At 45.4% G+C, this 16,218-nt stretch overlaps 1 pseudogene and 2 gene segments (V, D, J or C); all 3 read right to left on the bottom strand.

The window, feature by feature from the left end:
• Nucleotides 1-16,218, bottom strand: part of LOC111532386 — a 512,723-nt gene that overhangs the window by 69,312 nt on the left and 427,193 nt on the right.
• LOC111521481 overlaps nt 1-16,218 on the bottom strand; it is a 514,718-nt gene that overhangs the window by 78,279 nt on the left and 420,221 nt on the right.
• On the bottom strand, nt 5,510-9,798 carry LOC111521484 (annotated as a pseudogene).

Below are 16,218 nucleotides of genomic sequence, written 5' to 3'. Positions count from 1 at the left end.
ATTGAGGATCAAGGCAGAGGTCTCCAGAGGTCAAACTGCACATTTGATTCCTTCCTGGTTCTTTTCTTTCTGGCAGAAATAGATGATTGAATTCATCCTTCTTCTGGTACCTTGTCTCAGAGCCTTACCTTGCCACAGTTCCAGACCCATCCAGGCCTTGGCTGCCATGTAGATGACACACCTCTCTGCTCACGAACAACTGGCCAAGCCTGAGGCAGCCAGGTGTTGGAGCATTGATAATATGGGCTTTTCCTGTGTTGTCCCTAAACATGTTTTGTTTTTTTCCCCCTTGTCATGGGGTCTTCACAGAACTCCTCCCTTAGAGAATAAGAAGAGACTCTTGCTGTAGCAACTGTAGACACCAGTGGGCACTAAACAGGGAGGTGATCCTTGGTAGAAGATGGAAAATTTGTTTGGTAAAAGGGATTTTTGGATCAGTGCTTGTGGTTCTGACTCTCTGTCTGAAACAGAACACCTAAGAATATGAGGATTTTCTGTATCTAAAGCTTGAAGTCCAGACTTCTCCAGTATTTTGTGCTCTTCCTTAAATGATCACAGTATAGTCTGAGGTCAGCTTTCTTTAAAAGGAATGACCTTACATTCAGAGAAGACAGCTATAGGTGGAGACTGTTACCTCATACTGTAGACTCAGATGTGTAGGACAGGTTCAGATCCAGCTGCCTAAGCTCCATTTGGAGGACATGCCATTCTTGGTACTATTCATTCTGAACTACAGATTTATTTGTCTACTTCTTTAAGACATCTTTCTGGGTTGTGGTTGGTGCTTAGCCCACCAAACCACTGTCCTTCAATTATGATAACAGTGAATCGTATCTGTGTGCTTACTATATGGCATGTAACTTATTATACAGCATGTAACTCATTTAAGTTAAGAATGATTTTTTCATTTTATCATCACAACCACCTATGGGATTGCCCATTTTATAGATGATCAAATGAGCTTTCTGAAGGTGAAGTGACTCTTCCATTTCCCAGAGCAGCAGCTCCCAGCCAGAGCCCACCCTCCCTGTACTCAAGACCTTGGCAAAGCAACCAGAGTCAGAAAGAACCACGAGAGAAGCTTTCAGTGACTTTCAGCCACTTTGTTCCCCTTTTTTTCTCCTTTCCTCTCCTGCATTTTTCTCCATCTCCAGGTACAGTTCGGGATGTGGATACCTGTCCCAACACAAAAACACTTGGGGATTCATTCCTGATACCCCAATATTTCCCGATTTTCTCCCCTTTCAAGTCAGATCTCACCTACCTGCTTGGGTCAGAGAGATATGAGTGTTAAAATCCCCTAGGAAGGAGGCAGGGACTGTGCCCTCAGATGATTATTGGTGAAGGGAATTTATGCTTCATTTCAGTTTAAGAGAATGTTGCTGTGTCTCTGCCTAGGACAGGCAGCCCATTGTGTCTGTGGGTGATGAGGGAAGTCCACAGAGACCCAGGGTTAGTCACCTGCAGGCTGCCAGTGTCTGCAGAGCCAGAATTGAGCTTGAAAGGATGGGCGCTGATGGGCAGTTGTATGGTCAGTTGCTATGGGGCTTCTTGATCTCCCAAATTCCAGGTGGCAAGATCAATGCATGCTTGACGGACCCCTTCTCAGCAGGCTCTGGTGGCTGCAAACTTTTTCAGGTGTCAAAGATCCTACCACTTTACCTTTGGTTTTTCTTTGAAAAACAGACAATGAAAGACCGATGAAAACAAGAGTTCTACCAGTGGGCAGGCAATAATTCTCTTCTGGAAAAGAGATGTTTGTGGCTCTTCCCCACATTGTCCTTGAAAGAGCTTGGCTGCAGAGTGGCTATTAGTAAAATGTCAAAAAACCAGAAGGGGCTGGTTAGGCTGCAGAGGAAAGGGAACGCTTATACATGGTTGGCCAGAGTGTAAATTAGTTCATGGAAAAATTAATGCAGAAAGCATTTTGGAGATTTCTGAAATAATTTAAAACAGAACTACCTTTCCACCAAGCAATTCCTTTACTGGGTATTTACCTAAAGGAAAATATTTCTTCTGCCAAAAAGACAGATGCTCTAGAAAGTCTTTAACAGCACTATTCACAGCAGCAAAGCCATGAAATCAACCTAGGTGGCCATCAGTGGTAAACTGGATTAAGGAAGTGTGGTACATATACACCATGGAATACTATGCAGCCATGAAAAGAATGAAAACATGTCCTTTGCAACAACATGGATGGAGGTGGAGACCATAATCCTAAGCAAATTAACATAGGAACGGAAAACCAAATATCACGTTCTCATGTATAAGTGGGAGCTGAGCATTGGGTACACATGGACATAAAGATGGGAAGAGTAGACACTGCAACTACTAGAGGGAAGAGAGAAGGAGGGTGGAAAGAGCTGAAAAACTACCTGTGCTCACTGTCTGAATGATGAGATCATTTGTGCCCTAAACCTCAGCATCACACAATACACCCATGTAACAAACCTGCACATGTATCCCTGAATCTAAAATAAAAGTTGAAATTTTTAAATGGAACCTGGGCAAGGAGCAGTGGCTCATGCCTGTAATCCCAGCACTTTGGATTACTTGAGGTCAGGAGTTCAAAACCAGCCTGGCCAACATAGTGAAACCCTGTCTTTACTAAAAATAAGAAAGAAAGAAAGAAAGAAAGAAAGAAAGAAAGAAAGAAAGAAAGAAAGAAAGAAAGAAAGAAAGAAAGAAAGAAAGAAAGAAAGAGAGAAGGAAGGAAGGAAGAAAGAAGAAAGAGAAAGAGAGAGAGAGAAAGAAAGAAGACATTAGCTGGGCATGGTGGTGGGTGCCTGTAACCCCAGCTACCTGGGAGACTGAATCACTTCAACCCGGGAGGCGGAGGTTGCAGTGAACAGAGACCATGCCACGGCAGTCCAGCCTGGCTATAGTTCATCCAGAAAGAGATATTTTGTGTGAAGGTTGAGGTGGGGGCTCTTGGAGGCCCTAAGTCGTGGCAGTGGACAGAGTTGCAGCTTTCTGCCTCTTTGCCGTTTGGTCTGGACCCACAGGTGAACTGTACCAGCCTTGATCCCAAGCACACTTTCTACAGACCTTCACATCACACGGTTCCATGTGAGCAAATGGACAGGGAAAGCCAACCCCTGGGCTGGCTCTCACACAGTATTTTGTCTTGAATTTTGAATAAGCCTTATTTTTTTTTTTAATCTTGTTTTGTGTTTTTCATGGTGGTGGTGGTGGTGGTTTATTTTACACAGACCACTTAGAAGAAATCCCATGGTTATCTGTCATTTTCATGCCCTGTTTTTCCTGCTGGCAACCCATCCGAGTAGGGTGACTCACTTTTCTGTGTAAAGAGTCTACATGGCCCAGGTAGGAGGTGGAAGCAGCTGTCTGGAATGTCATGCCATTGGGATGCTTATATCTGTGTCTTGGCTTCAGGTAACCAGCTGGGCTTTGGTAGGAATGATATGAAAGGAGACAAAAAACAGTGGAAACTAACACTCCCCACCCATCCCTGTTTCTATGAAGCATTTGGTTCTTCCCTTTACACTTGAGTGATGATGATATTCAGACCAGGCATTGACATTACAGTAAGAAATGAAAAAAGTGTATCTGTCTTGTCTGTCTATCGATTGGATATATATCTCCCAAAGCAGACAAACCCAAGGCTGTATGGTGAACTAGGGTCTGTGTTTTGACTCCATAAAAACAAAATCCATGTTGAACAAAGGGATGTTTGTATGCCGTGACTTTCTGGGTGACCCGTGTGTATCTATCCATTATGTGCTAGCCATGAGCCCTGTTTTCCTCTGAAGATACTGAGTGGTAGCCATCTCCTCACACGAACCACACATCTGGAGCACAGATGGCCCTCTCAAGGTAATTGAACTTACACATCTACTTTTACCAAACAAGTGTCTGATGCTTACTTGGGTGTATTCCACAGCATGTGGACTGCGGTCCCCTGTGCTTGCCAGGAATGCTGTGCTCCATGTAGAGGTTTTACGCTACTCATCACTGCAATTTGCACGCTGCTTTGTGGGCACTTGGAGGCCTGTGCTCTGTTCCCTGTAACTGGAAGTGTGCTCTGAACTTGTCTGTCTCCCTTGGCTGCTCCTGGCCCTTGGTACCAGCTCCCAGGGGTGTCCACAACCACTTGGGACAGAAGGTGAAGGTGGAATTTCAAAGAGAAGCTTGCTTGGATCTTCGGCAACAAGCTTGGATGAGCTATGGACCCAACATGGGCCCTCTCAGAATTGCCAGGAGGAGGCTTTGGCAGGTGCCACAGGTGCCATGGGGCCTGTCTCCATCTGCTGCATCCAGTGGGTGGAAGCCAGCCAACGTGTGACCAGAGCAGCTGGATGGTGTCACAGCCCTCAGATGTCCTTCCACCCTTTTTTTTTTTTTTGAGACAGACTCTGGCTCTGTCGCCCACGCTGGAGTGCAGTGGCCTGATCTCAGCTCACTGCAAGCTCTGCCTCCCAGGTTTACACCATTCTCCTGCCTCAGCCTCCCAAGTAGCTAGGACTACAGGTGCCCGCCACGTCGCCCGGCTAGTTTTTTGTATTTTTTAGTAGAGACGGGGTTTCACCGTGTTAGCCAGGATGGTCTTGATCTCCTGACCTAGTGATCTGCCCATCTTGGCCTCCCAAAGTGCTGGGATTACAGGGTTAAGCCACCGCGCCCGGCCTCCTTCCACCTTTTTTAAAGAGTCCCAAGTAACTCAGTTGAAGTGTCTCAAAGGTAAGAAAGGTCTATGAAAACGAATCCTTCCTCAGTTAATTGATCAAATGGGTGAATCCTGACCCTCTCCAGTTTCTTTCCCTGATCGGCGTGGGGAGCTGGTGTTAGCTGTGGGATTCACTGCAGCGTCCTACCACAAAGGCAAAGAAGACAAAAATGAAACTTGCAGAGCTGGGCTTGATTCCCAAGTCACAGTCAGGCTCCTGCTATGGTAGGTGGGACATCTCTCTAGCTGCTCACAGAGATGGAACTAGGGAATTAAGGGAGAGTTAGGGGGCCAGGGAGATTTACTTGAGTCTGATTTTCCAGGTGAATGAGAAGAGAGGGCTTGGTGCCAACGCATTCCTGGGAGAGGCACGTCATCACCAATAGCATTTGTCATTGTATGTTAGCAATAAGATTCAGCTGCTCAGATTTTTTGGGCTGCCTCGAAGATGCTGACACATTTTCTGTGCTGTGATTGTTCTGAAGGCAGAGTAGCTGTAACCACTGTGAGAACCCAAATAAAAATCAATACCCCCTGCCAAAGACCACCGTTCTGAAACACACATTTCTCTAGAAAACAGTGCCCCCTTTCTCCCAAGCTTCTTATTAGTTTTGAATTCCATCTCTTTGTGTGTGCTAATCTAGTGTACCATGGAACACATTTTGGGAGTTGCGGGCTCTGTTTACCTTTAAGGGGGACTGTCATGTCTGACCTGAGATTGGAGGACGCTTTCCAGTGTGAAGGAGTGTGAGGGAGCAGGCACAGACACAGTGAGAACAGGGTCATTTTATTGCTATAGAGACTGCAGAGGGACCGGGGGCTTTAGCTGTTGGCAGCTATGGTGTTCTTAATCCAGGCCAAATAGTTGTAGACTTTTGTGTAGACTCCAGGCTTGTTTTTCTGGGCACAGTCATCGCCCCAGGAGACAATTCCTTGGAGCTGTCCATTGGAGACCACGGGGCCACCAGAGTCACCCTGGGGGGAGGAAGAGACAAGTTGTATGGACAGATGGAGGAAGAATATAGCTATATTTACTCTGAACCTTAAAAGACCCCTTTCCAGCCAGCTCTGTGGCTCCATTTCCTTCTCACGGTGGCCCATTCTCTGTTCTTCCTAAGCAGACAGCATGCAGCCCAAGGGAGCCTTCCTGACTTCTCATTGGGGGCACTGCAGGGAGCCTCTGTAGCCCCACCACCTTGGAAGTTCAAATCTTTTTCTCGGGTGGGGCCTGAGTATCAGTGGGACCCTCATCATGGGAAGGGTTTTCCAAATCACCTGGCAAGAATCTTTGCCCCCCTCAAGGAAGCCCACACAGAATATGTTGCTGGTAATCTCTCCAGGGTAGGAGGCTTCACACTCAGCCTGGGTCAGCACAGGAGCGTACAGGCACTGCAGCTCGTCTGGGTAGTCAGCTGTGAGGATCAGGAAGAGGTCAAAGAAAGTAGAAATGTGGGTCAGGTCAGAGAAGGAGACAATAATCTAGGACGGAACATTGAATAGTAACACTGACCTGGAGAGGGCTCCAAAACATGTGTCCTGGCAAGAGACTCTGGCTTTTAGTTCCCAGAATGATCATTGTTGAACCCCTCCCAAGACATGATCATTGCAAGTTCTCCATTTGTCCTGTCTCTTGATTTTAGGAGCCAAGTCCTTGTCTGATGCCCAGTGCAGAGCCTGTGTGTGATGGGCACAAGAAATGCATCTTAAGCCTGGAGGTGAGAGTATTTTAGTAAAGGGGCATGCTTCATTCTGGAAATTGTGAGGATGGAGGGAAGTAGAAGGGCAAAGGTTGCCACTCACCACCAGAGCTCAGAGTGTTGCCCCAGCCAGAGATGAGGCACTCGGCGCCAGCAGCTGGAGGGGCAGTGGGCAGAGAGATGGTGGACACGTGGGCATTGATGACAGCAGGTGAGGAGAGCTTGGTCAGCAGGATGTCATTGTTCAGAGTATTCCTGTTGCATTTGGGGTGTCGGATGATCTTGGCTGCATTGATGAACTGCTGAGTCCCCTCCAGGACTTCGATGTTGTGCTCTCCCAGTCTTACCTGGATGTAGCTGTTGGGCAGGGCAGGCATGGTGAAGACCTTCTCCCACAGCCGGGGCACCCATCCCACCTTCCCCAGGGTCCTCACGTTCCCTGCTCATGGACAGCTCTGGAGGCATGGGGTGGGTGTGTGGCCATATCACATGGGCAGTAGAGGGATGTGGGTCAGTGCAGGTGTGAGACCCAGGACCTTGCTGCTTCAGAGGTTGGTGGTAGTGAGGTGGGGAGTAGTCAAAGGGATCCCACAGGAGGCTGCTCCTCAACCTGCCTTCCCAGTCTCTTTCCCACAGTCTCCACAGTCACTAGCACTGTGGGCACAAGGAGCTCCTTGAAGTTTTCCTAGCATTCTTCACCCCAGGTCTTTGCTAACTGTGCACAGTGCCTGTTCCTCCCTCCATTCTTGGCCTGGTGAGCACCACCCTTCTGTGTAATCTAATCCAAGGGTAGCCATAGCATTAGCATCTCCTGGGAACTTCTTAGAAATGTAAATTCTTGGGTCTTACCTCCATCTACTGATCAGAACCTTGGGGATGGGACCCAGTGACGTGTGTCTTAACAAGCCTTCAGGTGGTTCTGGTGCATACTCAGGTTTTAGAGTTCATGATCTAGGCAGCGGTTTTCAGCTCTCTCTATGCACTTTACAGTTACCAGAAGTAGAGTGTTATATACTCCCTGATATTCACCCCCTCTTCCTGAAAATATTTAATTAATTGCCCTGGGATGGGACATAGGCAACAGTATTTTTAAAAACTCTTTCTTAGGTGACTTTAATGTATAGCTAACCAGCAAAAGGTACTTGCCTGCTTTTCTCACTCGCTCTGACCACCCCAAGATCATCCCTGCCTGCTTTCATGACCACAACCCTTGCTGTTTCATGGATTTGCCTGGGTGTGAGAGGTTCCTGTCTTGTGTTCACTCTCTGCTCTGGGGAGTCAACTGCTGCCAACAAGTTTTCTTCTCCACCACCTCTCCTCTCCATCTTACCCAGCCTTAGTACTTCCCTGGGCTGAAGCCAAGCTCTCCCAGGCAGCCTGGCTTGGAGCTTTGCAGTCAGGGGCCCCACACTTATGGCTTGTAGCAGTGACCTCCTGATACCACCCACTGTTTGCTAATGAGGGAGCCACTGCAGAAGTGGGAGCCAGAATGCAGGGACACCTGGTAGGGGAGAGAATTCTTCTCACAGGTGTAGTCTCCAGTGATCTTGTCATCCCTGTCAAAGGGGGCAGCAACTGGAGTGGAGACGGGAAGGGAGAATGCAAGCCAGTAGCATGTTAGGGGTGGTGCTACCAGTCTGGAGTTGCTTTCTTGTAATTAGAAATGGAGAACAAGCACAGTGAGGCTAGGCAAGGAAGGGAGAGCTGGCACCCCTGGTGAGCATCACTGGATGTGTCTCCCAAGTCTGTGTCTCCAGGGCAAGTAGCTAGGTACCCGGTCGGGGCTTAGATCTCTCCTGGGGTCACCAGGCTGAGGTCGCAAGGAATGTCTTCACAATGCTTTCAGTGGGATAGGAGTTGGGATGTGGTTACCTCACCCACTGAGTGCTTCTCTCTTTTATTCATCAGCTGTGTACTTCTTCTGGCTATTTCAGTCCTGGAATGTCAGGATACTTTGGCCAAGCTAGGAAAACCCCCTGATTGCATAGAACTTGGCATGACCAGCTTCCCCCATAGCTCAGATTTGTGGAGTCAGGGCAGAGTTGAGGGCAGACCCCAGGCTCACTTCGACAGAACAAACGTAGATTTTGTTATTGGCCAATAGTACAGCAATTCTTAACTTTGACTGTATGCCTGGAAATGTTAATAATCACCTGGATGCTTAAAAGCCCAGAACACAAGCTGCACCCCTGACAATAAAGTTAGAATGTCTAGAGCTTAGTCTTTGGCATGAGTAATTTTTCAACCTCCCCAGGTGCATCTGAGGTTAAGAGCAACTCTAGTGGTGCTATTGGGGTGCTGTTGGAGCCAAGCCTGAAGCCTGCTGCTTCATTTCGTGGTCCAGCCCCACTTGCCCTCCCTTCCCAGCTTCTCCAACCACAGCTCGGATATAGATGAATGACACTGGTGGGAGTGAAATCAGAGAGAAGCTTAAACAGGTGAGGCTTAAAGAGAGCCCAAGGAGGATGGGAAGTAGAGACGCCATGTGGAGGAAATAGAATATTAGAGCATAGTCAAAAGGGGAGAGGTAGCAAGAATGGAAGGGCATGTGTGGGCCAGGAAAGGGTATGGTTGGGGCCTGAGGCAGGGCATGATACTCACCAGCAGCTCCCACAAAGGTAAGGATCAGGAGTGCATTCACGGTGGTAGAAAGTGCCTGACTGGTGGTGGAGGACCCATCTTTATACCTCCCGAGGATCGGGAGAGGAGGTGTCTGTGAGGTGAGGGTCACCACTCCTCCCAACCCAAACAAACCTACAATTTTCCCCTTCCCAGGGTCTTGCATCAACTCTGCTATGTTTGGCCACTCTGTGGGCTTGTGATTCACAGATGATAAGGAAACTTGCCTTCTGAGAGGAGAGAGGGAGACCGGCTGTTTCCTGCAAGGATACTGGGATGGGGAAGACAGGGGAAGCCAAGACTGGGATCACACAGCTGGGTTTCTTAGGCCCGGGAGATGAGGGTTAGAAGGAGGAAGAGTGCCCTGGCTGTTTAGGAGTCTTTTTGACTATTGGGGATGTATTTAATGTACTTAAGGAAGGACAAGCGTTGGTAACAAGCTTGGCTTTTCAGTGTCGTGGATCCCCCAAGAGAGGAGGAAAGTCTTATCTAAGGCTCATTCCTGTGAAAATGAAGATGCTTCTCTCTAGTCAGTGTGCGGGCATGTCAAATCCAAGACATTGGGAACAAGAATACCAACACTAACGGATAAGGAGAAGGGAGACTCACATTCCACAGGATTCTGGGCTTCCAGATGGCTCTCCTTCCTACCAAGGCTTAAGGATGGGAAGTGTTGCAAAGAAGGAGGGGGCACATGTTATGTAGGAGCTTACTCAGTGCATCTGGAGGATGGAAAACCAATGGCACACTCCTCCCCTTCTTCAATGTGAAGACATTTGTCTCTGTCATGTGCATCCTAGGATCTTTTCATGCAGCCTTACTCTTGCCCTGGCAACCTGGACTCAGGGTGATGCAAGATGACCCACTTGCTCGGGGCTGACAACATGAACCAGAATGACATGGCCCCCAATCAGATGTCAGAGTTTAGACCATGGTAAATCTAGGTTACAATCTGATCTGAAAATGAGCAGTAGGTAGGGATTTGAGAACATGGTAAATGGTTCACATATTGGGTTCAACAACGAAGATGTGGAGGGCTGGGTCTAGAATGTCTTAGATGCAGTGAGATTATGCTGGGCTCAGTACAAAGTGAATCTTCCCAGAGAATATCCTGATTTGGGCCCTACGAAGGCTACTGAGACACAGTTGTGTAATTGGCTGAGGCACAACTTAGCCAGAGAAGTGTGGAGTGGGAGATGCTGTCTCCGCTCAAGTGTAATGATGTAAGGAAAGAAAGAGCTTCCTTATGAGAATGGTTTCCCTTCTCAGCAACTCAGAGCTCAGGTTTGTGATGGGCAGGAGTGAGCAGAGTTCAAGTTTGAATTATTTGAAAGGTAGAAGAAGCAGGGATGTTTTGGAGACAATAAACAATATGAGCAAAGCTCAGAAACTTGGTGGTGAAATTGGACATGCCACGGGGATAGAGGGAGGAAGCAAATGGAAACCAGAAGGAATTAGAAAAAATGCCAAAGTGGGGCCCATGGAGTTGAGAGGACACACAGGGTACCTTCGGGTTCAACTCCTGCGTGGCTGCGGAGCCAGTCTCCCCACAGTCAGGAGACCCACTGCTCAGAGACCCCCTCTCCACCTTGTACCTCCTCTAATCACGGATGGGCTCATACCTAACACTGCTATATTTAGATGGTGCATGGTGCCTGACAGTTTTACAAGAATTTTCACAGAAGCAACAGTCGTGCATTGTTTTCATTTTTGATGAGTTTCATAGTTTAACTTCCCACAAACATGCAAATTATGATTTGTGCAGAGCAAAAGTATTTCCATTTATAAAGGAAGAGACTGAGATATAGAATGATTCTGTCTTTCCCAAGAATACAGATCTTGGCAGAGTTGATCATAAGGCCAACAAGCCATGGAGTGCATTGTGAAGTGTGGGTATTGCTGCAGGTGGCATCTAAAAGGAGATTTATTGAGGATCAAGACAGAGGTTCCCAGAGGACCAACTGTACATCTGATTCCTTCCTGGTGCCTTTCTTCCTGGCAGACAGAGACGATTGAATTCATCTTTCTCCTGGCACCATGTCTCAGAGCCTTACCTTGCCACATTTCCAGACCCATCCAGGCCATGACTACCCTGTAGATGACATACCTTTCTGCTCTCGAATAACTGGCCAAGTCTGAGGTAGTCAGGTTTTGGAGCATTGATAATATGGGCTTTTACTATGTTGTCCCTAAACATGTTGTTTCATTTTGCCCCTTGTCATGGGGTCTTCACAGAACTCCTGCCTTAGCAGATAAGGAGAGACTCTTGCTCTAGCAAGTGTAGACACCAGTGTGTACTAAACAGGGACGTGAGCCTTGGTAGAAGATGGAAAATTTGTTTGGAAATGGGGATTTTTAGAACAGTGCTTGTGACTCTGATTCTCTGTCTGAAAGGGGACACTCAAGAATATGAGGATTTCTGTATCTAGAGCTTGAAGACTAGCCTTCTCCAGAATTTTGCGTTCTTCCTTAAATGATCACAGTATAGTCTGAGGTCAGCTTTCTTCAAAAAAGACGGACCTTACTGGCAGAGAACATAGCTATAGGTGGAGACTATTACCTCATACTATAGACTCAGATGTGTAGGATAGGTTCAGATCCAGCTGCCCAAGCTCAAATTGGATTACGTGGCATTCTTGGTACTGTTCATTCTGAACTAGAGATTTTTTTGTCTACTTCTCTAAGACATCTTTCTGACTTGTGTTTAGTGCTTAGCACACCAAACCACTGTCCTTCAATTATGATAACAGTGAATCATTTCTGTGTGCTTACTTTATACCAGGTAACTTACTATAGGGCGTGTAACTCATATAAGTTAAGAATGTTTTTTTCATTTTATCATCACAACCACCTATGGGATTGCCCATTTTACAGATGATCAAATGAGCTTTCTGGAGGTGAAGTGACTCTTCCATCTCCCAGAGTAGCAGCTCCCAGTCAGAGCCGGCCTTGCCTGCACTCAAGACCTTGGCAAAGCAACCAGAGCTGGAAAGAAACATGAGAGAAGCTTTCAATGATTTTCAGCCACTTTGTCCTCCTTTTTTCCTCTACTCCTCTCCTGCATTTTTCTCCATCTCCAGGTACATTTTGGGATGTAGATGCCTGTCCCCACACAAAAACACTTGGGATCATTCCTGATGTCCCAATTCATCCCAATATCCACCCCCCCCCCCCCCGCCTTTTGTCTTGGATTTTGAATAAGCATTTTTTGGCTTGTTTTGTGTTTTTGGTAGTTGTGGTGGTGGTTCAGTTTACACTGACCACTTGGAAGAAATGCCATGGTTATCTGTGATTTTCATGCCCTGTTTCTGCTGATAACCCTTCTGAGTGGGGTGACTCACTTTCCTGTATAAAGATTCTTTATTATTATTATTATTATACTTTAAGTTCTAGGGTACATGTGCATAACGTGCAGGTTTGTTACATATGTATACTAGTGCCATGTTGGTGTGCTGCACCCATCAACTCATCAGCACCCATCAACTCATCATTTACATCAGGTATAACTCCCAATGCTATCCCTCCCCCCTTCCCCCTCCCCGTGATAGGGCCCGGCGTGTGATGTTCCCCTTCCCAAGTCCAAGTGATCTCATTGTTCAGTTCCCACCTATGAGTGAGAACGTGCGGTGTTTGGTTTTCTGTTCTTGTGATAGTTTGCTAAGAATGATGGTTTCCAGCTGCATCCATGTCCCTACAAAGGACACAAACTCATCCTTTTTTTATGGCTGCATAGTATTCCATGGTGTATATGTGCCACATTTTCTTAATCCAGTCTGTCACAGATGGACATTTGGGTTGATTCCAAGTCTTTGCTATTGTGAATAGTGCCGCAATAAACATATGTGTGCATGTGTCTTTATAGCAGCATGATTTATAATCCTTTGGGTGTATACCCAGTAATGGGATGGCTGGGTCATATGGTACATCTAGTTCTAGATCCTTGAGGAATCGCCATACTGTTTTCCATAATGGTTGAACTAGTTTACAATCCCACCAACAGTGTAAAAGTGTTCCTATTTCTCCACATCCTCTCCAGCACCTGTTGTTCCCTGACTTTTTTATGATTGCCATTCTAACTGGTGTGAAATGGTATCTCATTGTGGTTTTGGTTTGCATTTCTCTGATGGCCAGTGATGATGAGCATTTTTTCATGTGTCTGTTGGCTGTATGAATGTCTTCTTTTGAGAAGTGTCTGTTCATATCCTTTCCCCACTTTTTGATGGGGTTGTTTGTTTTTTTCTTGTAAATTTGTTTGAGTTCTTTGTAGGTTCTAGATATTAGCCCTTTGTCAGATGAATAGATTGCAAACATTTTCTCCCATTCTGTAGGTTGCCTGCTCACTCTGATGGTAGTTTCTTTTGCTGTGCAGAAGCTCTTTAGTTTAATTAGATCCCATTTGTCAATTTTGGCTTTTGTTGCCATTGCTTTTGGTGTTTTAGACATGAAGTCCTTGCCCATGCCTATGTCCTGAATGGTACTACCTAGGTTTTCTTCTAGGGTTTTTATGGTATTAGGTCTAACATTTAAGTCTCTAATCCATCTTGAATTAATCTTCGTATAAGGAGTAAGGAAAGGATCCAGTTTCAGCTTTCTACTTATGGCTAGCCAATTTTTCCCAGCAGCATTTATTAAATAGGGAATCCTTTCCCCATTTCTTGTTTCTTTCAGGTTTGTCAAAGATCAGATGGCTGTAGATGTGTAGTATTATTTCCGAGGACTCTGGTCTGTTCCATTGGTCTATATCTCTGTTTTGGTACCAGTACCATGCTGTTTTGGTTACTGTAGCCTTGTAGTATAGTTTGAAGTCAGGTAGCGTGATGCCTCCAGCTTTGTTCTTTTGACTTAGGATTGTCTTGGCAATGTGGGCTCTTTTTTGGTTCCGTATGAACTTTAAAGCAGTTTTTTCCAATTCGGTGAAGAAACTCATTGGTAGCTTGATGGGGATGGCATTGAATCTATAAATAACCTTGGGCAGTATGGCCATTTTCACGATATTGATTCTTCCTATCCATGAGCATGGTATGTTCTTCCATTTGTTTGTGTCCTCTTTTATTTCACTGAGCAGTGGTTTGTAGTTCTCCTTGAAGAGGTCCTTTACATCCCTTGTAAGTTGGATTCCTAGGTATTTTATTCTCTTTGAAGCAATTGTGAATGGTAGTTCATTCCTGATTTGGCTCTCTGCTTGTCTGTTACTGGTGTATAAGAATGCTTGCGATTTTTGCACATTAATTTTGTATCCTGAGACTTTGCTGAAGTTGCTTATCAGCTTAAGGAGATTTGGGGCTGAGACAATGGGGTTTTCTAAATATGCAATCATGTCATCTGCAAACAGGGACAATTTGACTTCTTCTTTTCCTAACTGAATACCCTTGATTTCTTTCTCTTGCCTGATTGCCCTAGCCAGAACTTCCAACACTATGTTGAATAGGAGTGGTGAGAGAGGGCATCCCTGTCTTGTGCCAGTTTTCAAAGGGAATTTTTCCAGTTTTTGCCCATACAGTATGATATTGGCTGTAGGTTTGTCATAAATAGCTCTTATTATTTTGAGGTACGTTCCATCAATACCGAATTTATTGAGCGTTTTTAGCATGAAGGGCTGTTGAATTTTATCAAAGGCCTTTTATGCATCTATTGAGATAATCATGTGGTTCTTGTCTTTGGTTCTGTTTATATGCTGGATTATGTTTATTGATTTGCGAATGTTGAACCAGCCTTGCATCCCAGGGATGAAGCCCACTTGATCATGGTGGATAAGCTTTTTGATGTGCTGCTGAATCCGGTTTGCCAGTATTTTATTGAGGATTTTTGAATCGATGTTCATCAGGGATATTGGTCTAAAATTCTCTTTTTTTGTTGTGTCTCTGCCTGGCTTTGATATCAGGATGATGTTGGCCTCATAAAATGAGTTAGGGAGGATTCCCTCTTTTTCTATTGATTGGAATAGTTTCAGAAGGAATGGTACCAGCTCCTGCTTGTACCTCTGGTAGAATTCAGCTGTGAATCCATCTGGTCCTGGACTTTTTTTGGTTGGTAGGCTATTAATTATTGCCTCAATTTCAGAGCCTGCTATTGGTCTATTCAGGGATTCAACTTCTTCCTGGTTCAGTCTTGGAAGAGTGTAAGTGTCCAGGAAATTATCCATTTCTTCTAGATGTTCTAGTTTATTTGCGTAGAGGTGTTTATAATATTCTCTGATGGTAGTTTGTATTTCTGTGGGGTCAGTGGTGATATCCCCTTTATCATTTTTTATTGCATCTGTTTGATTCTTCTCTCTTTTCTTCTTTATTAGTCTTGCTAGTGGTCTGTCAATTTTGTTGATCTTTTCAAAAAACCAACTCCTGGATTCATTGATTTTTTGGAAGGTTTTTTGTGTCTCTATCTCCTTCGGTTCTGCTCTGATCTTAGTTATAGCTGTCGGTGTCCCCCAATAGACATCTACAGAACTCTCCACCCCAGATCAACAGAATATACATTCTTCTCAGCACCACCTTGCACTTATTCCAAAATTGACCACATAATTGGAAGTAAAGCACTCCTCAGCAAATGTACAAGAACAGAAATTATAACAAACTGTCTCTCAGACCGCAGTGCAATCAAACTAGAACTCAGGACTAAGAAACTCAATCAAAACCGCTCGACTACATGGAAACTGAACAACCTGCTCCTGAATGACTACTGGGTACATAACGAAATGAAGGCAGAAATAAAGATATTCTTTGAAACCAATGAGAACAAAGATACAACATATCAGAATCTCTGGGACACATTTAAAGCAGTGTGTAAAGGGAAATTTATAGCACTAAATCCCCACAAGAGAAAGCTGGAGAAATCCAAAATTGACACTCTGACATCACAATTAAAAGAACTAGAGAAGCAAGGGCAAACACATTCAAAAGCTAGCAGAAGGCAAGAAACAGCTGGGCTTTCTTAGGCCTAGGAGATGAAGGTTAGAAGAAGGGAGAATGGCCTGACTGTTTAGGAATCCTTTTAATTATTGGGGATGTATTTAATGTTCTTAAGGAAGGACAAGCGTTGGTAACAAGCTTGGCTTTTCAGTGTCCTGGAGCCCCCAAGAGAGGAGGAAAGTCTTATCTAAGGCTCATTCCTGTGAAAATGAAGATGTTTCTCTCCAGTCAGTGTGCGGGGATGTCACATCCAAGACTCTGGGAATAAGAATTCCAAACTAACGGATAAGGAGAAGGGAGACTCACATTC

The sequence above is a fragment of the Piliocolobus tephrosceles genome, chromosome 8, assembly GCF_002776525.5.
Source record: "Piliocolobus tephrosceles isolate RC106 chromosome 8, ASM277652v3, whole genome shotgun sequence".
Classification (NCBI taxonomy): domain Eukaryota; kingdom Metazoa; phylum Chordata; class Mammalia; order Primates; family Cercopithecidae; genus Piliocolobus; species Piliocolobus tephrosceles.
This window is presented reverse-complemented; position numbering and strand designations above follow the sequence as displayed.